Source organism: Salvelinus fontinalis, chromosome 19 (genome assembly GCF_029448725.1).
Source record: "Salvelinus fontinalis isolate EN_2023a chromosome 19, ASM2944872v1, whole genome shotgun sequence".
NCBI lineage: Eukaryota > Metazoa > Chordata > Actinopteri > Salmoniformes > Salmonidae > Salvelinus > Salvelinus fontinalis.
This window is the reverse complement of record NC_074683.1, coordinates 50,632,199-50,657,762: the sequence shown is the minus strand read 5'-3', so window position 1 is coordinate 50,657,762 and position 25,564 is coordinate 50,632,199. Positions and strand designations below refer to the sequence as shown.

At 46.9% G+C, this 25,564-nt stretch overlaps 1 protein-coding gene across 1 annotated transcript in view; it reads right to left on the bottom strand.

Moving 5' to 3' along the window:
* Positions 1-16,945, bottom strand: part of tmem237a (transmembrane protein 237a) — a 57,648-nt gene extending 40,703 nt beyond the window's left edge. Inside the window, exon 1 of the mRNA XM_055871908.1 lies at positions 16,825-16,945. The gene's annotated coding sequence lies outside the window, so the exon portion shown is untranslated. The remainder of the gene's footprint in view (positions 1-16,824) is intronic.
* Positions 16,946-25,564: the final 8,619 nt, after the last annotated feature.

Genomic DNA, 25,564 nt, shown 5'->3' with positions numbered 1-25,564 from the left:
AAGCGTTCCACAGGGATGCTGGTCCATGTTGACTCCAATGCTTCCCCACACAGTTGTGTCAAGTTGGCTGGATGTCCTTTGGGTGGCGGACCGTTCTAGATACACACAGGAAACTGTTGAGTGTAAAAAACCCAGCAACGTTGCAGTTCTTGACACAAACCGATGCACCTGGCACCTACTACCACACCCCGTTCAAGGGCACTTCAATATTTTGTCCTGCCCATTCACCCTCTGAATGGCACACATACACAATCCATGTCTCAATTGTCTCAAGACTTGACAATCCTTCTTTAACCCGTCTCATCCCCTTCATCTACATTGAGTGATGTGGATTTAACAAGTGACATCAATAAGGGATCATAGCTTTCACCTGGTCAGTCTCTGTCATGGAAAGAGCAGGTGTTCCTAATGTTCTGTCCACTCAGTGTACGTATGATATGTACATCTTCTAGTAAGTATGTTGTATAGACCGTCTGGTAAACAAAGAAACGTGTCTTTCAGAGTAACAATACAAGACACAGACAGACAGACAGACAGACAGACAGCCAGACAGACAGACAGACAGACAGACAGACAGACAGACAGACAGCCAGACAGACAGACAGACAGACAGACAGACAACCTACTCACCTACCTACTCACCTACCTACTCACCTACCTACCTACCTACCTACCTACCTACCTACCTACCTACTCACCTACCTACTCACCTACCTACTCACCTACCTACCTACCTACCTACCTACCTACCTACTCACCTACCTACTCACCTACCTACCTACCTACCTACTCACCTACCTACTCACCTACCTACTCACCTACCTACCTACCTACCTACCTACCTACCTACCTACCTACCTACCTACTCACCTACCTACTCACCTACCTACCTACCTACCTACCTACCTACTCACCTACCTACCTACCTACCTACCTACTCACCTACCTACTCACCTACCTACCTACCTACCTACCTACCTACCTACCTACTCACCTACCTACTCACCTACCTACCTACCTACCTACTCACCGGCTCTGTCTTGACTGCGTTCGGCAACAACCATGAAAAGAGTCCAGAGGAGAAGACACCAACAACAGTAATATCAGATACAAATCAACAAAAGTATGTCAGTTCACTTTTTGGTTTCCCTCTCCGACCGTACGTCTCCTATGGTGTTTATCCACTGTACCGTCTCCTTGCACTGAGATGAGGCTGTCTCTTCTCAGAAACAGCTTAGCTTGACCCGAGGATAAGCAGGTTGGTTGTGACAGCCTATTGGTTGGCTGTAAGCAGGTTGATTAGGTTGTGACAGCCTATCGGTTGGCTAGCTGTCAAACCTGTACCAGACCCGTAACTGATAGAGAACACAATGAGTGTATTAACTAGGTTAAACCAGGTCTATGATAATTACCTCCTCCCCATTCCACCTACGGAGAGGCCAACTCTACCTGGGTTTCAGAGAGAAAGAGGAGGGGGGAGGCAGCTAGCGAGAGAGAAGAAGGAGTGAGAGAGAGAGGGAGAGAGAGAGAGAGAGGGAGAAAGAGAGAGTGAGAGAGATAGTGTGAGAAAGAGACAGAGGGAGATAGAGAGAGGGGGGAGAGACAGAGAGAGAGAGATATAGGGAGAAAGAGAGAGAGAGGGAGATAAAGAGAGGGAGAAAGAGAGAGGGGGTGGAGACAGAGAGGGAGAGAGAGAGACAGAGGGAGGGAGAGAGTGGGGAGAGGCCACTAGCCCACTAGAGCCATTTAGGTCTATAGGAAGTGATCCTATTATCTCTCCTATAGTCTGCTTCTCACGTATACAAGGGCTCAATGACGACACTATGGTGACATCAGGTGGCACCACGAGGGTGGACCATATTAGATGACACTACGAGGGTGGACCATATTAGATGACACTACAATGGTGGACCATATTAGCTGACACTACGAGGGTGGACCATATTAGATGACACTACAATGGTGGACCATATTAGATGACACTACGAGGGTGGACCATATTAGATGACACTACGAGGGTGGACCATATTAGATGACACTACGAGGGTGGACCATATTAGATGACACTACGAGGGTGGACCATATTAGATGATACTACGAGGGTGGACCATATTAGATGACACTACGAGGGTGGACCATATTAGATGATACTACGAGGGTGGACCATATTAGATGACACTACGAGGGTGGACCATATTAGATGATACTACGAGGGTGGACCATATTAGATGACACTACGAGGGTGGACCATATTAGATGATATTACGAGGGTGGACCATATTAGATGATACTACGAGGGTGGACCATATTAGATGACACTACGAGGGTGGACCATATTAGATGATACGACGAGGGTGGACCATATTAGATGACACTACAATGGTGGACCATATTAGATGACACTACAATGGTGGACCATATTAGATGATACTACGAGGGTGGACCATATTAGCTGACACTACGAGGGTGGACCATATTAGATGACACTACGAGGGTGGACCATATTAGCTGACACTACGAGGGTGGACCATATTAGCTGACACTACGAGGGTGGACCATATTAGCTGACACTACGAGGGTGGACCATATTAGATGATACTACGAGGGTGGACCATATTAGATGATACTACGAGGGTGGACCATATTAGATGACACTATGAGGGTGGACCATATTAGATGATACTATGAGGGTGGACCATATTAGATGATACTACGAGGGTGGACCATATTAGATGACACTATGAGGGTGGACCATATAAGATGACACTACGAGGGTGGACCATATTAGATGATACTACGAGGGTGGACCATATTAGATGATACTACGAGGGTGGACCATATTAGATGACACTACGAGGGTGGACCATATTAGATGATACTACAAGGGTGGACCATATTAGATGACACTACGAGGGTGGACCATATTAGATGATACTACAAGGGTGGACCATATTAGATGACACTACGAGGGTGGACCATATTAGATGATACTACGAGGGTGGACCATATTAGATGATACTACAAGGGTGGACCATATTAGATGACACTACGAGGGTGGACCATATTAGATGATACTACGAGGGTGGACCATATTAGATGACACTACGAGGGTGGACCATATTAGATGATACTACGAGGGTGGACCATATTAGATGATATTACGAGGGTGGACCATATTAGATGATACTACGAGGGTGGACCATATTAGATGACACTACGAGGGTGGACCATATTAGATGATACTATGAGGGTGGACCATATTAGATGACACTACAATGGTGGACCATATTAGATGACACTACGAGGGTGGACCATATTAGATGATACTACGAGGGTGGACCATATTAGATGATATTACGAGGGTGGACCATATTAGATGATACTACGAGGGTGGACCATATTAGATGACACTACGAGGGTGGACCATATTAGATGATACTATGAGGGTGGACCATATTAGATGACACTACAAGGGTGGACCATATTAGATGACACTACAAGGGTGGCACCACATCAGCTGACAGTTCGCTGACAACACCAACACAATACATATGTAGGGTACAAATTGTCATTTTGGATAGTGTCGGTCAGAGAAAATAAATTAAGCTGAGTTGTTTTAAGATAAAACTACTAACCTGGGAATAGAACCATTAACCTGGGCATGGGAATAGAACCACTAACCTGGACATGGGAATAGAACTACTAACCTGGACATGGGAATAGAACTACTAACCTGGACATGGGAATAGAACCATTAACCTGGACATGGGAATAGAACTACTAACCTGGACATGGGTATATAACTGCTTACCTGGGCATGGGAATAGAACCACTAACGTGGACATGGGAATAGAACCACTAACCTGGGCATGGGAATAGAACTATTAACCTCGGCATGGGAATAGAACCACTAACCTGGGTATGGGAATAGAACCGCTAACCTGGGCATGGGAATAGAACCACTAATGTGGACATGGGAATAGAACCACTAACCTGGGCATGGGAATAGAACTATTAACCTCGGCATGGGAATAGAACCACTAACCTGGGTATGGGAATAGAACCGCTAACCTGGGCATGGGAATAGAACCACTAATGTGGACATGGGAATAGAACCACTAACCTGGGCATGGGAATAGAACTATTAACCTGTGCATGGGAATAGAACTACTAACCTGGGCATGGGTATATAACTGCTAACCTGGGCATGGGAATAGAACCACTAACCTGGGCATGGGAATAGAACTACTAACCTGGACATGGGAATAGAACTACTAACCTGGACATGGGAATAGAACCACTAACCTGGACATGGGAATAGAACTACTAACCTGGGCATGGGTATATAACTGCTAACCTGGGCATGGGAATAGAACCACTAACCTGGGCATGGGAATAGAACTACTAACCTGGGCATGGGAATAGAACTACTAACCTGGGCATGGGAATAGAACCACTAACCTGGGTATGGGAATAGAACCGCTAACCTGGCCATGGGAATATAACCGCTAACCTGGGCATGGGAATAGAACAACTAACCTGGACATGGGAATAGAACCGCTAACCTGGCCATGGGAATATAACTGCTAACCTGGGCATGGGAATAGAACCACTAACCTGGGCATGGGATTAGAACCACTAACCTGGACATGGGAATAGAACCACTAACCTGGACATGGGAATAGAAACACTAACCTGGACATGGGAATAGAACCACTAACCTGGGCATGGGAATAGAACCACTAACCTGGGCATGGGAATATAACCACTAACCTGGACATGGGAATAGAACAACTAACCTGGACATGGGAATAGAACTACTAACCTGGACATGGGAATATAACTACTAACCTGGACATGGCAATAGAACCATTAACCTGGGCATGGGAATAGAACCACTAACCTGGACATGGGAATATAACCACTAACCTGGGTATGGGAATAGAACCACTAACCTGGGCATGGGAATATAAATACTAACCTGGACATGGGAATAGAACTACTAACCTGGGCATGATAATAGAACCACTAACCTGGGCAACAGAATAGAACCATTAACCTGGGCATGGGAATAGAACTACTAACATGGACATGGGAATAGAACTACTAACCTGGACATGGGAATATAACTACTAACCTGGGCATGGGAATAGAACCACTAACCTGGGCATGGGAATAGAACCACTAACCTGGACATGGGAATAGAACCACTAACCTGGGCATGGGAATAGAACTACTAACCTGGGCATGGGAATAGAACTACTAACCTGGACATGGGAATAGAACTACTAACCTGGACATGGGAATAGAACCACTAACCTGGACATGGGAATAGAACTACTAACCTGGGCATGGGTATATAACTGCTAACCTGGGCATGGGAATAGAACCACTAACCTGGTCATGGGAATAGAACTACTAACCTGGGCATGGGAATAGAACTACTAACCTGGGCATGGGAATAGAACCACTAACCTGGGTATGGGAATAGAACCGCTAACCTGGCCATGGGAATATAACTGCTAACCTGGGCATGGGAATAGAACAACTAACCTGGACATGGGAATAGAACCGCTAACCTGGCCATTGGAATATAACTGCTAACCTGGGCATGGGAATAGAACCACTAACCTGGGCATGGGATTAGAACCACTAACCTGGACATGAGAATAGAACCACTAACCTGGACATGGGAATAGAAACACTAACCTGGACATGGGAATAGAACCACTAACCTGGGCATGGGAATAGAACCACTAACCTGGGCATGGAAATAGAGCCACTAAACTGGACATGGGAATAGAACTACTAACCTGGGCATGGGAATAGAGCCACTAAACTGGACATGGGAATAGAACCACTAACCTGGGCATGGGAATAGAACCACTAACCTGGGCATGGGATTAGAACCACTAACCTGGGCATGGGAATAGAACCACTAACCTGGGCATGGGAATATAACCACTAACCTGGACATGGGAATAGAACAACTAACCTGGACATGGGAATATAACAACTAACCTGGAAATGGGAATAGAACCACTAACCTGGACATGGGAATATAACTACTAACCTGGACATGGGAATAGAACCACTAACCTAGACATGGGAATAGAACCACTAACCTGGACATGGGAATAGAACCACTAACCTGGACATGGGAATAGAACCACTAACCTGGACATGGGAATAGAACCACTAACCTGGACATGGGAATAGAACTACTAACCTGGACATGGCAATAGAACCATTAACCTGGGCATGGGAATAGAACCACTAACCTGGACATGGGAATATAACCACTAACCTGGGTATGGGAATAGAACCACTAACCTGGGCATGGGAATATAAATACTAACCTGGACATGGGAATAGAACTACTAACCTGGGCATGATAATAGAACCACTAACCTGGGCAACAGAATAGAACCATTAACCTGGGCATGGGAATAGAACTACTAACATGGACATGGGAATAGAACTACTAACCTGGACATGGGAATATAACTACTAACCTGGACATGGGAATATAACTACTATCCTGGGTATGGGAATAGAACTACTATCCTGGAAATGGGAATATAACTACTAACCTGGGTGTGGGAATAGAACAACTAACCTGGACATGGGAATAGAACTACTAACCTGGGCATGGGAATATAACAACTAACCTGGGTATGGGAATAGACCCACTAACATGGGTATTGGAATATAACTACTAACCTGGACATGGGAATAGAACCACTAACCTGGGTGTGGGAATAGAACTGCTAACCTGGACATTGGAATATAACCACTAACCTGGACATGGGAATAGAACTACTAACCTGGACATGGGAATAGAACCACTAACCTGGGTATGGGAATATAACAACTAACCTGGAAATGGGAATAGAACCACTAACCTGGGCATGGGAATAGAACAACAACCTGGACATGGGAATAGAACCACTAACCTGGGTATGGGAATAGAACTACTAACCTGGGCATGGGAATAGAACCACTAACCTGGACATGGGAATAGAACCACTAACCTGTACATGGCAATAGAACCACTAGCATGGACATGGGAATAGAACTATCAACCTGGACATGGGAATAGAACCACTAACATGGACATGGGAATAGAACCACTAACATGGACATGGGAATAGAACCACTAACCTGGGCATGCTAATAGAACCACTAACCTGGGCATGGGAATAGAACCACTAACCTGGGCATGGGAATAGAACTACTAACCTGGACATGGGAATAGAACCACTAACATGGACATGGGAATAGAACCACTAACCTGGACATGGGAATAGAACCACTAACCTGGACATGGGAATAGAACAACTAACCTGGGCATGGGAATAGAACCACTAACCTGGAAATGGGAATATAACTACTAACCTGGGCATGTTAATAGAACCACTAACCTGGACATGGGAATAGAACCATTAACCTGGGCATGGGAATATAACTACTAACCTGGACATGGGAATAGAACCACTAACCTGGACATGGGAATAGAACCACTAACCTGGGTATGGGAATAGAACCACTAACCTGGAAATGGGAATAGAACCACTAACCTGGACATGGGAATATAATTACTAACCTGGACATGACAATAGAACCTTTAACCTGGACATGGGAATAGAACCATTAACCTGGGCATGGGAATATAACTACTAACCTGGACATGGGAATATAACTAATAACCTGGACATGGGAATAGAACCACTAACCTGGACATGGGAATAGAACCACTAACCTGGGCATGGGAATAGAACCACTAACCTGGGCATGGAAATAGAGCCACTAAACTGGACATGGGAATAGAACTACTAACCTGGGCATGGGAATAGAGACACTAAACTGGACATGGGAATAGAACCACTAACCTGGGCATGGGAATAGAACCACTAACCTGGGCATGGGATTAGAACCACTAACCTGGGCATGGGAATAGAACCACTAACCTGGGCATGGGAATATAACCACTAACCTGGACATGGGAATAGAACAACTAACCTGGACATGGGAATATAACAACTAACCTGGAAATGGGAATAGAACCACTAACCTGGACATGGGAATATAACTACTAACCTGGACATGGGAATAGAACCACTAACCTAGACATGGGAATAGAACCACTAACCTGGACATGGGAATAGAACCACTAACCTGGACATGGGAATAGAACTACTAACCTGGACATGGGAATAGAACTACTAACCTGGACATGGCAATAGAACCATTAACCTGGGCATGGGAATAGAACCACTAACCTGGACATGGGAATATAACCACTAACCTGGGTATGGGAATAGAACCACTAACCTGGGCATGGGAATATAAATACTAACCTGGACATGGGAATAGAACTACTAACCTGGGCATGATAATAGAACCACTAACCTGGGCAACAGAATAGAACCATTAACCTGGGCATGGGAATAGAACTACTAACATGGACATGGGAATAGAACTACTAACCTGGACATGGGAATATAACTACTAACCTGGACATGGGAATATAACTACTATCCTGGGTATGGGAATAGAACTACTATCCTGGAAATGGGAATATAACTACTAACCTGGGTGTGGGAATAGAACAACTAACCTGGACATGGGAATAGAACTACTAACCTGGGCATGGGAATATAACAACTAACCTGGGTATGGGAATAGACCCACTAACATGGGTATTGGAATATAACTACTAACCTGGACATGGGAATAGAACCACTAACCTGGGTGTGGGAATAGAACTGCTAACCTGGACATTGGAATATAACCACTAACCTGGACATGGGAATAGAACTACTAACCTGGACATGGGAATAGAACCACTAACCTGGGTATGGGAATATAACCACTAACCTGGAAATGGGAATACAACCACTAACCTGGGCATGGGAATAGAACAACAACCTGGACATGGGAATAGAACCACTAACCTGGGTATGGGAATAGAACTACTAACCTGGGCATGGGAATAGAACCACTAACCTGGACATGGGAATAGAACCACTAACCTGTACATGGCAATAGAACCACTAACATGGACATGGGAATAGAACTATCAACCTGGACATGGGAATAGAACCACTAACATGGACATGGGAATAGAACCACTAACCTGGGCATGCTAATAGAACCACTAACCTGGGCATGGGAATAGAACCACTAACCTGGGCATGGGAATAGAACTACTAACCTGGACATGGGAATAGAACCACTAACATGGACATGGGAATAGAACCACTAACCTGGACATGGGAATAGAACAACTAACCTGGGCATGGGAATAGAACCACTAACCTGGAAATGGGAATATAACTACTAACCTGGGCATGTTAATAGAACCACTAACCTGGACATGGGAATAGAACCATTAACCTGGGCATGGGAATATAACTACTAACCTGGACATGGGAATAGAACCACTAACCTGGACATGGGAATAGAACCACTAACCTGGGTATGGGAATAGAACCACTAACCTGGGTATGGGAATAGAACCACTAACCTGGAAATGGGAATAGAACCACTAACCTGGACATGGGAATATAACTACTAACCTGGACATGACAATAGAACCTTTAACCTGGACATGGGAATAGAACCATTAACCTGGGCATGGGAATATAACTACTAACCTGGACATGGGAATATAACTAATAACCTGGACATGGGAATAGAACCACTAACCTGGACATGGGAATAGAACCACTAACCTGGGCATGGGAATAGAACCACTAACCTGGGCATGGAAATAGAGCCACTAAACTGGACATGGGAATAGAACTACTAACCTGGGCATGGGAATAGAGCCACTAAACTGGACATGGGAATAGAACCACTAACCTGGGCATGGGAATAGAACCACTAACCTGGGCATGGGATTAGAACCACTAACCTGGGCATGGGAATAGAACCACTAACCTGGGCATGGGAATATAACCACTAACCTGGACATGGGAATAGAACAACTAACCTGGACATGGGAATATAACAACTAACCTGGAAATGGGAATAGAACCACTAACCTGGACATGGGAATATAACTACTAACCTGGACATGGGAATAGAACCACTAACCTAGACATGGGAATAGAACCACTAACCTGGACATGGGAATAGAACCACTAACCTGGACATGGCAATAGAACCATTAACCTGGGCATGGGAATAGAACCACTAACCTGGACATGGGAATATAACCACTAACCTGGGTATGGGAATAGAACCACTAACCTGGGCATGGGAATATAAATACTAACCTGGACATGGGAATAGAACTACTAACCTGGGCATGATAATAGAACCACTAACCTGGGCAACAGAATAGAACCATTAACCTGGGCATGGGAATAGAACTACTAACATGGACATGGGAATAGAACTACTAACCTGGACATGGGAATATAACTACTAACCTGGACATGGGAATATAACTACTATCCTGGGTATGGGAATAGAACTACTATCCTGGAAATGGGAATATAACTACTAACCTGGGTGTGGGAATAGAACAACTAACCTGGACATGGGAATAGAACTACTAACCTGGGCATGGGAATATAACAACTAACCTGGGTATGGGAATAGACCCACTAACATGGGTATTGGAATATAACTACTAACCTGGACATGGGAATAGAACCACTAACCTGGGTGTGGGAATAGAACTGCTAACCTGGACATTGGAATATAACCACTAACCTGGACATGGGAATAGAACTACTAACCTGGACATGGGAATAGAACCACTAACCTGGGTATGGGAATATAACAACTAACCTGGAAATGGGAATAGAACCACTAACCTGGGCATGGGAATAGAACAACAACCTGGACATGGGAATAGAACCACTAACCTGGAAATGGGAATAGAACTACTAACCTGGACATGGGAATAGAACCACTAACATGGACATGGGAATAGAACCACTAACCTGGACATGGGAATAGAACAACTAACCTGGGCATGGGAATAGAACCACTAACCTGGAAATGGGAATATAACTACTAACCTGGGCATGTTAATAGAACCACTAACCTGGACATGGGAATAGAACCATTAACCTGGGCATGGGAATATAACTACTAACCTGGACATGGGAATAGAACCACTAACCTGGACATGGGAATAGAACCACTAACCTGGGTATGGGAATAGAACCACTAACCTGGAAATGGGAATAGAACCACTAACCTGGACATGGGAATATAACTACTAACCTGGACATGACAATAGAACCTTTAACCTGGACATGGGAATAGAACCATTAACCTGGGCATGGGAATATAACTACTAACCTGGACATGGGAATATAACTAATAACCTGGACATGGGAATAGAACCACTAACCTGGACATGGGAATAGAACCATTAACCTGGGCATGGGAATATAACTACTAACCTGGACATGGGAATAGAACCACTAACCTGGACATGGGAATAGAACCACTAACCTGGGTATGGGAATAGAACCACTAACCTGGAAATGGGAATAGAACCACTAACCTGGACATGGGAATATAACTACTAACCTGGACATGACAATAGAACCTTTAACCTGGACATGGGAATAGAACCATTAACCTGGGCATGGGAATATAACTACTAACCTGGACATGGGAATATAACTAATAACCTGGACATGGGAATAGAACCACTAACCTGGACATGGGAATAGAACTACTAACCTGGACATGGGAATATAACTACTAACCTGGACATGGCAATAGAACCATTAACCTGGGCATGGGAATAGAACCACTAACCTGGACATGGGAATATAACCACTAACCTGGGTATGGGAATAGAACCACTAACCTGGGCATGGGAATATAAATACTAACCTGGACATGGGAATAGAACTACTAACCTGGGCATGATAATAGAACCACTAACCTGGGCAACAGAATAGAACCATTAACCTGGGTATGGGAATAGAACTACTAACATGGACATGGGAATAGAACTACTAACCTGGGTATGGGAATAGAACCACTAACCTGGGTATGGGAATAGAACCACTAACCTGGAAATGGGAATAGAACTACTAACCTGGACATGGGAATAGAACCGCTAACCTGGGCATGGGAATATAACTGCTAACCTGGGCATGGGAATAGAACCAATAACCTGGGCGTGAGAATAGAACCACTAACCTGGGCATGAGAATAGAACCACTAACCTAGACATGGGAATAGAACCACTAACCTGGACATGTGAATATAACTACTAACCTGGACATGGGAATATAACTACTATCCTGGGTATGGGAATAGAACTACTATCCTGGAAATGGGAATAGAACTACTAACCTGGGTGTGGGAATAGAACCACTAACCTGGACATGGGAATAGAACTACTAACCTGGGCATGGGAATATAACAACTAACCTGGGTATGGGAATAGACCCACTAACCTGGGTATGGGAATAAAACTACTAACCTGGACATGGGAATAGAACCACTAACCTGGGTGTGGGAATAGAACTGCTAACCTGGACATTGGAATATAACCACTAACCTGGGCATGGGAATAGAACAACTAACCTGGACATGGGAATAGAACTACTAACCTGGGCATGGGAATAGAACTATCAACCTGGGCATGGGAATAGAACTACTAACCTGGATATGGGAATAGAACCACTGACCTGGACATGGGAATAGAACTACTAACCTGGGCATGGGTATATAACTGCTAACCTGGGCATGGGAATAGAACCACTAACCTGGGCATGGGAATAGAACTACTAACCTGGGCATGGGAATAGAACTACTAACCTGGGCATGGGAATAGAACCACTAACCTGGGTATGGGAATATAACCGCTAACCTGGCCATGGGAATATAACCACTAACCTGGGCATGGGAATAGAACAACTAACCTGGACATGGGAATAGAACTACTAACCTGGGCATGGGAATAGAACTATCAACCTGGGCATGGGAATAGAACTACTAACCTGGACATGGGAATAGAACCACTGACCTGGACATGGGAATAGAACTACTAACCTGGCCATGGGAATATAACTGCTAATCTGGGCATGGGAAGAGAACCACTAACCTGGACATGGGAATAGAACCGCTAACCTGGCCATGGGAATTTAACTGCTAACCTGGGCATGGGAATAGAACCACTAACCTGGGCATGGGATAGAACCACTAACCTGGACATGGGAATAGAACCACTAACCTGGACATGGGAATAGAACCACTAACCTGAGCATGGGAATAGAACCACTAACCTGGGCATGGGAATAGAGCCACTAAACTGGACATGGGAATAGAACTACTAACCTGGGCATGGGAATAGAGCCACTAAACTGGACATGGGAATAGAACCACTAACCTGGGCATGGGAATAGAACCACTAACCTGGGCATGGGATTAGAACCACTAACATGGGCATGGGAATAGAACCACTAACCTGGGCATGGGAATATAACCACTAACCTGGAAATGGGAATAGAACTAATAACCTGGACATTGGAATAGAACCACTAACCTGGGTATGGGAATATAACAACTAACCTGGAAATGGGAATAGAACAACTAACCTGGAAATGGGAATAGAACCACTAACCTAGGCATGGGAATAGAACAACTAACCTGGACATGGGAATAGAACCACTAACCTGGACATGGGAATAGAAACACTAACCTGGACATGGGAATAGAACCACTAACCTGGGTGTGGGAATAGAACTGCTAACCTGGACATTGGAATATAACCACTAACCTGGGCATGGGAATCGAACTAATAACCTGGACATTGGAATAGAACCACTAACCTGGGTATGGGAATATAACAACTAACCTGGAAATGGGAATAGAACAACTAACCTGGAAATGGGAATAGAACCACTAACCTGGGCATGGGAATAGAACAACTAACCTGGACATGGGAAGAGAACCACTAACCTGGACATGGGAATAGAAACACTAACCTGGACATGGGAATAGAACAACTAACCTGGAAATGGGAATAGAACCACTAACCTGGGTATGGGAATAGAACCACTAACCTGGAAATGGGAATAGAACTACTAACCTGAACATGGGAATAGAACCACTAACCTGGACATGGGAATATAACCACTAACCTGGACATGGGAATAGAACTACTAACCTGGGTATGGGAATAGAACTACTAACCTGGACATGGGAATAGAACAACTAACCTGGGCATGGGAATAGAACCACTAACCTGGACATGGGAATCGAACCACTAACCTGGACATGGGAATAGAACTACTAACCTGGACATGGGAATAGAACCACTAACCTGGACATGGGAATAGAACCACTAACCTGGACATGGGAATAGAAACACTAACCTGGACATGGGAATAGAAACACTAACCTGGGTATGGGAATAGAACCACTAACCTGGGCGTGAGAATAGAACCACTAACCTGGGCATGGGAATATAACTGCTAACCTGGGCATGGGGATAGAACCAATAACCTGGGCGTGAGAATAGAACCACTAACCTGGGCATGGGAATAGAACCACTAACCTGGACATGGAAATATAACTACTAACCTGGACATGGGAATATAACTACTATCCTGGGCACGGGAATAGAACTACTATCCTGGAAATGGGAATAGAACTACTAACCTGGGTGTGGGAATAGAACCACCTTCCTGGACATGGGAATAGAACTACTAACCTGGGCATGGGAATATAACAACTATCCTGGGTATGGGAATAGACCCACTAACCTGGGTATTGGAATATAACTACTAACCTGGACATGGGAATAGAACCACTAACCTGGGTGTGGGAATAGAACTGCTAACCTGGACATTGGAATATATCCACTAACCTGGGCATGGGAATCGAACTAATAACCTGGACATTGGAATAGAACCACTAACCTGGGTATGGGAATATAACAACTAACCTGGAAATGGGAATAGAACAACTAACCTGGAAATGGGAATAGAACCACTAACCTGGGCATGGGAATAGAACAACTAACCTGGACATGGGAATAGAACCACTAACCTGGACATGGGAATAGAAACACTAACCTGGACATGGGAATAGAACAACTAACCTGGAAATGGGAATAGAACCACTAACCTGGGTATGGGAATAGAACCACTAACCTGGAAATGGGAATAGAACTACTAACCTGAACATGGGAATAGAACCACTAACCTGGACATGGGAATATAACCACTAACCTGGACATGGGAATAGAACTACTAACCTGGGTATGGGAATAGAACTACTAACCTGGACATGGGAATAGAACAACTAACCTGGGCATGGGAATAGAACCACTAACCTGGACATGGGAATCGAACCACTAACCTGGACATGGGAATATAACTACTAACCTGGACATGGGAATAGAACCACTAACCTGGACATGGGAATAGAACCACTAACCTGGACATGGGAATAGAACCACTAACCTGGACATGGGAATAGAAACACTAACCTGGGTATGGGAATAGAACCACTAACCTGGACATGGGAATACACCTGTTGAACAATCAGCAATATACTTGATATGACAGTGTATGAGGCACAAAGGCAGTCAGTCTACAAATTATTAGGTTGACTAATAACTGTACAACAAAGTCATACAGTGCTTCAAACCCTGCCAGCAGATGTTAATCAAACTACACACTAAACATGCAACAGTTGATTTTTGCATATACAAAACAACTCTTGTGGATCCTTGCAACCACTTAAAAAAAAACTAACAAAACTAACCAATAACTAAAAGCCTATTAACTCAGGTTTACCTGATGTCTCTGTATTCAACCCAGTTAAATAATTAACTACAAACATGAGACCCACCTCCTCCTACTGCCCAGGTCTCCAGAGGAGGAGAAAGTGTTTGTGACTTACCGCCTGTTACTTACCGCCTGTGATTTACCGCCTGTGACTTACCGCCCGTGACCTACCGCCCGTGACCTACCGCATGTGACTTACCGCCCGTGACTTACCGCCCGTGACCTACCGCCCGTGACCTACCGCCCGTGACCTACCGCCCGTGACCTACCGCCCGTGACCTACCGCCCGTGACCTACCGCCCGTGACTTACCGCCCGTGACTTACCGCCCGTGACCTACCGCCCGTGACTTACCGCCCGTGACCTACCGCCCGTGACTTACCGCCCGTGACCTACCGCCCGTGACCTACCGCATGTGACTTACCGCCCGTGACTTACCGCCCGTGACTTACCGCCCGTGACCTACCGCCCGTGACTTACCGCCCGTGACCTACCGCCCGTGACTTACCGCCCGTGACCCACCCCCCGTGACCTACCGCATGTGACTTACCGCCCGTGACTTACCGCCCGTGACTTACCGCCCGTGACCTACCGCCCGTGACCTACCGCCCGTGACCTACCGCCCGTGACTTACCGCCCGTGACCTACCGCCCGTGGCTTACCGCCCGTGACTTCCCGCCCGTGACTTCCCGCCCGTGACTTACCGCCCGTGACTTACCGCCCGTGACTTACCGCCCGTGACTTACCGCCCGTGACTTACCGCCCGTGACTTACCGCCCGTGACTTATCGCCCGTGACTTACCGCCCGTGACTTAACGCCCGTGACTTACCGCCCGTGACTTACCGCCCGTGACTTACCGCCCGTGACTTACCGCCCGTGACTTACCGCCCGTGACTTACCGCCCGTGACTTACCGCCTGTTCTCTCCCCATTCTAGCACGGCTCAGGGCCTGGCTGAGGATATAAATGCTGCGTCCCAAAAAGGCACCCCTTTTTTCCTGTATAGTGTACTACAGGGACAATGGTGCCCTAGGTCTGCCTACCCCAGGTGTCGGTGGAGGAGGGCAGCTCTGAGCCCCGGCTGAGGATACTGCTGCCTAATCCCGGTTAAATCCTCATAGGAGAGGATTACTGCTGAGGCATCTGAGGCAGAGATCACGATGACGTAGGTGCTGTGTTGCCAACTCCTGTGGTCATTGTCACGTGTGGGATTGTGAACAGAAAAAACAGCCAGGATAGGGGAGGATCACAGAGTGCCTTGTCTGAGTTGCCTGGTAACAGCAGCCCAACATGACATCACCGTCCTCTGGTCTCTGTGTCACGCCCTGACCTTAGAGATCCTTGTTTATGTCTCTGTTTGGGTTTGGTCAGGGCGTGAGTTGGGGTGGGCATTCTATGTTTTGTATTTCTTTGTTGTTTTTTTGGCCGGGTGTGGTTCTCAATCAGAGGCAGCTGTCTGTCGTTGTCTCTGATTGAGAACCATACTTAGGGAGCCTTTTTCCCACATGGGTTTTGTGGGTATTTATTTGCTGTTATATAAAGTAATACATTATATATAAAGGAATTTATTTTATTTATTTAACCTTTTATTTAAACATGGAGTCACATTGAGATGAAACATTTATTTTACAAGAGAGCCCTGTAGACGTTACAATTAAAAATAGAATATTAAAACATACACATATGTGTGGATAAAACAATATAATTCAGCACACAACTAAATAAACATATTGAATGAAATCAATCCCATTCAACTACATAGAGGTCCTCAATCAATAATGTAACCTGCCTGAGTGACACCAGCACATCTGACTGCAGTGAACTCTGATTGGTCCATGAATTAGAGGGTAAAAAACAAAACACTGATTTTTCCCCAAATCTGTGGAGACTGGAGGGGATCTGTAGTGTTATCCATTCCTGAGAACGGGTTTGGTAACTTATGATTCTTATCTTAGTTAATGATGTTAATCTATACATTCATGTACATACTACCTCAATTGGGCCGACCAACCAGTGCTCCCGCACATTGGCTAACTGGGCTTTCTGCATTGTGTCCCGCCACCCGCCAACCCCTCTGTTTACACTACTGCTACTCTCTGTTCATCATATATGCATAGTCACTTTAACCATATCCACATGTACATACTACCTCAATCAGCCTGACTAACCGGTGTCTGTATGTAGCCCCGTTACTGTATATAGCCCCGTTACTGTATATAGCCTCTCTACTGTATATAGCCTGGCTACTGTATATAGCCTGGCTACTGTATATAGCCTCACTACTGTATATAGCCTCGCTACTGTATATAGCCTCTCTACTGTATATAGCCTGGCTACTGTATATAGCCTCGCTACTGTATATAGCCTCGCTACTGTATATAGCCTGGCTACTGTATATAGCCTCTCTACTGTATATAGCCTCACTACTGTATATAGCCTCGCTACTGTATATAGCCTCTCTACTGTATATAGCCTGGCTACTGTATATAGCCTCACTACTGTATATAGCCCCTCTACTGTTATTTTCCACTGTCTTTTTACTGTTGTTTAATTTCTTTACCTACATATTGTTCACCTAATACCGTTTTTGCACAGTTGGTTAGAGCCTGTAAGTAAACATTTCACTGTAAGGTCTACTACACCTGTTGTACTTGGCGCACGTGACAAATAAGCGTTGATTTGATTTGATACATATAGAAGGAGTTTCTGTCAGATTGCAAATTGTAATTTTTGAAACAGAACCCACCTTAGACCCCGGTGAAACAGAACCCACCGTAGACCCCGGTGAAACAGAACCCACCGTAGACCCCGGTGAAACAGAACTCACCTTAGACCCCGGTGAAACAGAACCCACCGTAGACCCCGGTGAAACAGAACCCACCGTAGACCCCGGTGAAACAGAACCCACCGTAGACCCCGGTGAAACAGAACCCACCGTAGACCCCGGTGAAACAGAGCCCACCATAGACCCCGGTGAAACAGAGCCCACCGTAGACCCCACCTTAGACCCCGGTGAAACAGAACCCACCGTAGACCCCGGTGAAACAGAACCCACTGTAGACCCCGGTGAAACAGAACCCACCGTAGACCCCACCTTAGACCCCGGTGAAACAGAACCCACCGTAGACCCTGGTGAAACAGAGCCCACCGTAGAGCCGGGTGAAACAGAACCCACCGTAGACCCTGGTGAAACAGAACCCACCGTAGAGCCCGGTGAAACAGAACCCACCGTAGAGCCCGGTGAAACAGAACCCACCTTAGACCCCGGTGAAACAGAACCCACCTTAGACCCCGGCGATGCCATCACAACGTTGGCCGATACAGAAGGAACTTCCGACACTCCATGAAAAGATGGCGCCGGGACATCATTGTTCAGAGCAGCGAAGCTATTCGATGTCGGCAGCCCATTCATGAATCCCGTCACCGCAGAGGGCTCAGAAAGTAGAGGATGCCACCCTGACTTCCGCGATGAAAGGCGACATGTCTCCCTGTCCGGCCAGGCAGGTCCAGGAGAGGATCATCCCGCGATTCAGCAACAAAGGTCACGCCGACTCCATTCTCCGTCGGTGAGCAAACACTTCTGAGCAGCAGCCAGTCCACCAAAGATAGCCTGCCCGAAAGCAAGACTCCCATCAGCCCAGCGCGAAAACAGGTATTGGCTTTCCCAGTAGCCTGTGTAAATTAGCTATTTGTATGCCCAGCGTAGCGACTTCTTCTCTGTAGTCCTCCGCGAGCATGCAATTATCGCACTGAATGTCAGGGTGTTTGACTTCATCCCGGAAAAAAATATATACAACTCCTGCAGTATTGATAGCACAACGAGTCCTCCATTTTATCAATACAACGCGGGAAGTTCCCGACGAACAGTTCCCGTGCTGATGTTGCTTCCAGAGGCAGTTTGGAGCTTGGTGAATCAAATAAACCTCCAAAACACGATATATTTTTTCTCTCTCTAGCCACCTGCTGCTCATCCACTTGGGATGCAACCTGTATGTCTGATAGTGTGTAAAAGATACAAGATGGCAGACACCCTGTTTCTAGATTTCCTAGCTAACTTGCTCAGAACTTACAGCCGGAAATACCTTTTTTAACATTAGATCGGCGGTCACTCACCAGAGATTCGACTTCCCTGACCTAGATCCTCGGTTTAAACTTCCTGTGGCAGCTCTATTCATTCTGGGAGCTGCAGCAAAATTCAGAAGAAGTAGTCAGACTCAGGTGGTGGTGCCATCAGCCCCAGGAAGCCCTCAGGCACTGCTTCAGAGTATATTACTCGCTAACGTTCAGTCCCTGGACGATAAAGTAGACAAGCTCAGGGCGAGGATCTCCTTCCGGAGAAACATCCGACAACATACTCTGTTTTAAGGAATCACGGCTCTCTCAGGATATATTGTCCCTGTCCATTTAGCCTGCGGGATTTTCTCGTACAGCAACTCAAGTCCTTTTGTTCACCCGATCTGGAATACCTCACCATCAAATGCCAACCGCATTACCTCCCGTGAGAGTTTTCTTTGATCATCATCACTTCCTTGAACAACCCCCACCCCCCCAAGCCGACACCGCAACGGCTCTCAAGGAACTATACTGGACTTTGTGCAAACTGGAAAACGCATATCCTGAGGCCGCATTTATTGTAGCTGGAGACTTTAATAAAGGAAATCTGAAGAAAATGCAACCAGAATTCTATCAACACATCTGTGCTACACGCACATCACAAAGTCTTGATCATTGCTACTCTCCCATCCGGAATGGCTTCAAGGCCCTTCCCAACTCTCCCTTCGGTAAATCAGATCCCGCCTCCATTCTACTCTCCAGATGGTGGTGCGGTCTGCCCAATGCATCACCGGGGGCACACTGCGTGCCCTCCAGGACATCTAGAGCACCTGGTGTCACAGGAAGACCGAATCATCAAGGACCCCATCTACCCGAGCCACAGCCTGTTCACCCTGCTACCATCTAGAAGGAGGAGAGTGAAGGTGCATCAAAGTTGGGACCGAGAGACTGATAAACAGCTTCTATCTCCAGGCCATCAGACTGTTAAACAGCCACTACTAGCCGGCCTCCGCCCAGTACCCTGCCCTGAACCTTAGAGACTGCTGCCCTATGTACATAGTCATTGAACACTGGTCACTTTAATCATGTTTACATACTGTTTTACCCACCTCATATGTATATACTGTATTCTAGTCAAGGCTCATCCTATATAACCACTGCTGTACACGCCTTTTCTATTCATACAGTTCATTCGGAAAGTATTCAGACCCCTTGAATTTTCCACATTTTGTTACGTTACAGCCTTTTTCTAAAATTGATGAAATAGTTTATTCCCCCACTCATCAATCTACACACAATACTCCATAATCAAAGCAAAAACTAGTTTTACATTTTTTTTAATCAAATGTCTTTAAAAAAGCTAATGGAAATATCACATTTACATAAGTATTCAGGCCCTTTACTCAGTACTTTGTTGAAGCACCTTTGGCAGCGATTACAGCCTCGAGTCTTCTTGGGTATGACGCTACAAGCTTGGCACACCTGTATTTGGGAAGTTTCTCTCATTCTTCTCTGCAGATCTTCTCAAGCTCTGTCAGGTTGGATGGGGAGTGTCGCTGCCCATCCAACCTCTCTTCAGAGATGTTCGATGGGGTTCAAGTCCGGGCTCTGGCTGGCCCACTCAAGGACATTCAGAGATTTGTCCCGAAGCCCACCCTGCGTTGTCTTGGCTGTGTGCTTAGGGTCATTGTCCTGTTGGAAGGTGAACCTTCGCCCCAGTCTGAGGTCCTGAACGCTCTGGAACAGGTTTTCATCAAGGATCTCTCTGTACTTTGCTCTGTTGGACTTTCCCTCAATCCTGACTAGTCTCCCAGTCCCTGCCGCTGAAAAACATCCCCACAGCATGATACTGCCACTACCATGCTCACCGTAGGGATGGTGCCAGGTTTCCTCCAGACGTGACGCTTGGCAGTCAAGCCAAAGACTTCAATCTTGGTTTCATCAGACCAGAGAATCTTGTTTCTCATGGTCTGAGAGTCTTTAGGTGCCTTTTGGCAAACTCCAAGTGGGCTGTCATGTGCCTTTTACTGAGGAGGGGCTTCCGTCTGGCCACTCTACCATAAAGACCTGATTGGTAGAGTGCTGTAGAGATGGTTGTCCTTCTGGAAGGTTCTCCTATCTCCACAGAGGAACATCGTGTTCTGGGTCACCTCCCTGACCAAGGCCCTTCTCACCTGATTGCTCAGTTTGGCCAGGCAGCCAGCTCTAGGAAGAGTCTTGGTGGTTCCAAACCTCTTCCATTTAAGAATGATGGAGGCCACTGTGTTCTTGGGGACCTTCAATGCTGCAGAAATGTTTTGGTACCCTTCCCCAGATCTGTGCCTCAACACAATCCTGTCTTGGAGCTCTACGGACAATTCCTTCGACCTCATGGCTTGGTTTTTGCTCTGACATGCACTGTCAACTGTGGGACCTTTTATAGACAGGTATGTGCCTTTCCAAATCATGTCCAATCAATTAATAAAATTTACCACAGGTGGACTCCACTGAAGTTGCAGAAACATCTCAAGGGCGATCAATGGAAACAGGATGAACCTGAGCTCAATTTCGAGTCTCATAGCAAAGGGTCTGAATACTTATGTAAATAAGGTATTTCTTTTTTTATTATTTTTTTTATTTGCCAAAATGTATAAAAACCTTTTTTTTCACTTTGTCATTGTGGGGTATTGTGTGTAGATGTATGAGGAAAAAAATGAATTTAATACATTTTAGTATAAGGCTTTAACGTAAAACAAAATGTGGAAAAAGGGAAGGGGTCTGAATACTTTCCGAAGGCACTAATGACCATCATATCTATGTACGCCATTATATATATACATCTATTCCCTGGACATTCTGATATTATTATTATTATAATTATTTTCTTGGTGTTATTTCTGTCCTCCTCTCCTGCCCTATTCCCCCTCCTCCTCCTCCTCTCCTGCCCTATTCCCCCTCCTCCTCCTCTCCTGCCCTCTCCCTCCTCCTCCTCTCCTGCCCTCCCCCTCTTCCTCCTCCTCTCCTGCCCTCCACCTCCTACTCTCCTGCCCTCCCCCTCTTCTCCTGCCCTCCCCTCCCCCTCCTCTCCCGCCCTCCTCCTCCTCTCCTGCCCCCCCCTCCTCCTCTCCTGCCCTCCTCCTCCTCTCCTGCCCTCCCCCTCTTCCTCCTCCTTCTCTCCTGCCCTCCTCCTCCAATCCCCCTCCTCTCCTGCCCTCCTCTTCTCCTCTCCTCTCCTGCCCTCCCCCTCCTCCTTTCCTGCCCTCCCCCTCCTCCTCCTCCTCTCCTGCCCTCCACCTCCTCTCCTGCCCTCCCCCTCCTCTCCTGCCCTCCCCCTAGGTGTTTTTTCTGCCCTGTTGGACCTAGAAACACAATAATTTCACTGCACCTGAGATGCAACATCTGCATATTTGTGTACGCAACCAATAAACTTAGATTTTATTTGAAATACACAGTACATCACCTGAGAAATACATCATACTGAGTATTAGGTGAATCCATGACAGTCACATATTTAGAGGAGCAGTCCCCAGGACATGAACTGTTTCAGAGGTTACAACAGAGATATATATATATATATAGATATAAAGAGAGATGTCTCTATCAGTGTTATAAATGTTTACTACGATGGCACAACACAGCCTCTCTGCTCAGCACTCACTCAATCCAAACTAAACCAACCGTTATAACACAGAACAGTACTAAAACATATATAAAGTATCAGTCAATAGTTTGACACACCTACTCTTTCAAGGGTTTTTCTTTATTTTCTACATTGTAGAATAATAGTGAAGACATCACAACTATGAAATAACACATATGGAATCATGTAGTAACCAAAAAAGTGTTTAATAAATCAAAATATATTTTAGATTCTTCAAAGTAGCCACCCTTTGCCTTGATGACAGCTTTTGCACGCTCTTGACATTCTCTCAACCAGCTTCATGAGGGTTACTACATGATTCCATATGTGTTATTTCATAGTTTTTATGCCTTCACTATCATTATACAATGTAGAAAATAGTAAAAATAAAGAAAAACCCTTGAATGAGTAGGTGTGTCCAAACGTCTGACTGGTACTGTATAACATACATATACATATATATATGTTTTATTGTCACATACATTTGAGGTACAATACAAATATACATAAAGGCACCTTCTAACTACATTGGACTTTACTTTCCAGTTTTAATTTCAACATTGAATGTATCGTTTGCTGTCTCTCCCTCCTAGTTCGTCTGAAACATCCGCCATCTGAATTATCCTGTTCAACAACGCCTGTTGTATATCCCTCATCCCCTCCTCTCCTGCCCCCTCCCTCCCTCTCCTCTCCTGCCCTCCCCTCCTCTCCTGCCCTCCCTCTCCTCTCCTGCCCCCTCCCTCCCTCTCCTCTCCTGCCCCCTCCCTCTCCTCTCCTGCCCTCTCCTCCTCTCCTGCCCTCTCCTCCTCTCCTGCCCCCTCCCTCTCCTGCCCTCCCTCTCCTGCCCTCCCTCTCCTCTCCTGCCCTCTCCTCCTCTCCTGCCCCCTCCTCTCCTGCCCCCTCCCTCTCCTCTCCTCCCCTCCTCTCCTGCCCCCTCCCTCTCCTCTCCTGCCCCCTCCCTCTCCTCTCCTGCCCCCTCCCTCTCCTCTCCTGCCCCCTCCCTCTCCTCTCCTGCCCTCTTCTCCTCTCCTGCCTTCCTCTCCTCCTCTTCTGCCCCCTCCGTCTCCTCTCCTGCCCTCCCCTCCTCTCCTGCCCTCCCCTCCTCTCCTGCCCTCCCCTCCTCTCCTGCCCCCTCCCCTGCCCCCTCCCTCTCCTCTCCTGCCCTCCTCTCCTCTCCTCTCCTGCCCTCCCCTCCTCTCCTGCCCTCCCCTCCTCTCCTCTCCTCTCCTGCCCTCCCCTCCTCTCCTGCCCCCTCCCTCTCCTCCCCTCCCCTCCTCTCCTGCCCCCTCCCTCTCCTTCCCCCTCTCCTGCCCTCTCTCTTCCCACCTCTCCCCTCCTCTCCTGCCCTCGTATCCTCTACTCTCCTACCCCTCCCCTCCTCTCCTGCTTTACCCCTCCCTTCCTCTCCTGCCCTACCCCTCCTCTCCCCTCCCCTCCTCTCCTGCCCTCCTCGCCCCTCTCCCCTCCCCTCCTCTCCTGCCCTCCACGCCCCTCCTCTCCCTCCCCTCCTCTCCTCTCCTGCCCTACCCCTCCTCTCCCTCTCCCCTCCTCCTCTCCTGACCTACCCCTCCTCTCCTGCCCTCCCTCTCCCCTCTCCTGCCCTCCCTCTCCCCTCCCCTCTCCTCTCCTGCCCTACCCCTCCTCTCCCCTCCTCTCCTACCCCTCCTCTCCCGCCCTCCCTCTCCCCTCCTCTCCTCCTCTCCTGCCCTCCCTCTCCTCCTCTCCTCTCCTGCCCTCCCTCTCCTCCTCTCCTCTCCTGCCCTCCCTCTCCTCCTCTCCTCTCCTGCCCTCCCTCTCCTCTCCCCTCCTCTCCTGCCCTCCCCTCCTCTCCTGCCCTTCTCTCCTCTCCTGCCCTCCCCTCCTCTCCTGCCCTCCCCTCCTCTCCTGCCCTTCTCTCCTCTCCTGCCCTCCCCTCCTCTCCTGCCCCCTCCCTCTCCTATCCTGCCCTCCCCTCCTCTCCTGCCCTCCCCTCCTCTCCTGCCCCCTCCCTCTCCTCTCCTGCCCCCTCCCTCTCCTCTCCTGCCCCCTCCCTCTCCTCTCCTCTCCTGCCCTCCCCTCCTCTCCTGCCCTCCCCTCCCCTCCTCTCCTGCCCTCCCTCTCCTCTCCTGCCC